The following is a 2,154-nucleotide window of genomic DNA, read 5'->3' as shown; positions in this document are numbered from 1 at the left end:
ATAGTAAAACAGCCTGCAGAACTGGGGAATTCACGGAAGGTTGATGGAGTTTGTTCAAGACTACCTCAGAGATAGGTACTTTCGAGTGGCAATTGGAGGGACCTTCTCTGATAGGAAGAAACAAAACCAACGGCGTACCACAAGGATCAGTGCTGGCAGTGACTCTCTTCGTGATCGGCATGAACTCTGTATTTGGCAGGGTTTCGGAGAGTAGTCCATCGCGCGTGCTGCGCTTCTTTGTTTATGCTGACGATATTGTCGTAGTCATCTCCGGTCTGAAACCAAAAGGCAGTCAGGAAAAAGGTACAAGAAGTCGTTTCATGGATAGGAAACTGGGCCAATGACAGCGGCCTTAAAATTGCTGCTGAAAAATCGAAGCACCTTCACATTTGCAAAAAGTTGAAACACGCAAACCTTCCAGAAGTGAAACTAAATGGAGCCAGCATACCACTGGTTAAAAGTACCAAAGTGCTTGGGGTGACGATCAACAGCAGATTCGACTTCAAGGAACATGCAGTGCAGGTCAAGAAGGAGTGTAAAAGTCGAACATCGTTGCTTCGGATCATTGGACGTCGATCCGGCGGAACAAGGTCAACTTTGCTGTACATCGGAAAGGCCCTAATAATTCCGAAGATATTTCATGGATGGGGCATAGTAAGTCGGAGCAATACGCAAGCAACAAATATCTTGAAACCTGTTTACAACGATATGCTACGTATTGCTTCCGGTGCGTTCCGGTCTAGCCCAATAGTAGCAATTTGTGCGGAGTCTGGCGAGCTGCCTTTTGAGCACTTGGCATGCCAAGTACTAGTGGCAAAAGCTTCGAAGCTGGAAGAGAAAAAGGCATTTGCAAACCACTCAGACGAGTGGCCAATTTCAACGCGTGCGAAAGGTATGTTTGAAGAAGCGACGGGTGAGGAATTGCCGCCCGTAGCGGAATTCCCCCGACCGCTGAGAAAAAGCTGGGCGTCTGCGGAAACAACGGTTGACTGGTCTATTAAGTCCCAATTCAAAGTAGGAGAAGCCACCAGCAAAGCACAAGCACTATTTATCGATTTAGCGAGAACAAGCTACGTAAACTTTAAGCATGTTTTCACTGATGGATCGGTAGACGAAGAGGAACGAGTCGGGCTGGGCATATACTGCAACGGAGAGGAGCGGTGTGCCCGTCTGCCGACGGGTTGCACGATTTTTTCGGCAGAAGCGAAGGCGTTACAGCTTGCTGTTCAGTCCGTTGAACCTGGAGAGAATGCTGTCATCTTCACGGACTCCGCGAGCTGTGTGGCAGCGATCGAAGCGAACACCACCAAACATCCGTGGATTAGAGCAGTGCAGATTGAAATGGAGAAGAAGAACGCGGTGATTTGCTGGATCCCTGGACACGTAGGAATTGATGGGAATGAGAAAGCGGATGCATTAGCGAATAGTGGAAGAAGAGAAGAAGTGCGGGATCGACAGGTACCGGCCGTCGATCGAAATAGTTGGAGCAAGAAGATTCTGGAGTATGTGTGGGAAGGGGCCTGGCACCGAGAACGATCAGTGAAATTAAGAAGAGTGAAACCATCAACTGCTGCATGGAGGGACCGAAAGACTCGTAGTGAACAAGTGGTGCTAACCCGATTGCGTATCGGGCACACGAAAATAACCCATGGGTGGTTGATGGAAAAAGGGGAGGTGCCGAAGTGTCAGCATTGCGGCACAATAATTACAGTGGAGCATTTGCTCATTGAATGCAGGGCATTCGAAAAAGTGCGTAAGGAGATAGGACTCGAAAACAGTTTGGGGGAAATATTATGTTACGGACAAGAGAGGGAAGGGAAAGTGATCAAGTTTTTGAAAGAGTTGAAGCTTTTCAATCAAATTTAAAAAACTATGGGAAACGTTGAATCAAAAATGTAATGGACAACAATGTAAAAACAATGGAAAAAAGGTGAAAGAAGTAAATAAATCTGTTGATGAAAAAGAACTGTGAAAACAATCAAAAGTGTGAAAAGGGAAAAAACATCAAATGCATGCGAAACTGTCAATCGTCGAAAATATGAATGCGATTCTAACAATAAAACTGTTTTACACTCCGTAGATGACCGAGAGGCGAATGACCGCTTTTGCGGTTAAAGCCTCGTTAAACCAAACAACCAACCAACCTTGGCGCAG

The sequence above is a fragment of the Aedes aegypti genome, chromosome 3, assembly GCF_002204515.2.
Source record: "Aedes aegypti strain LVP_AGWG chromosome 3, AaegL5.0 Primary Assembly, whole genome shotgun sequence".
NCBI lineage: Eukaryota > Metazoa > Arthropoda > Insecta > Diptera > Culicidae > Aedes > Aedes aegypti.
This window is presented reverse-complemented; position numbering follows the sequence as displayed.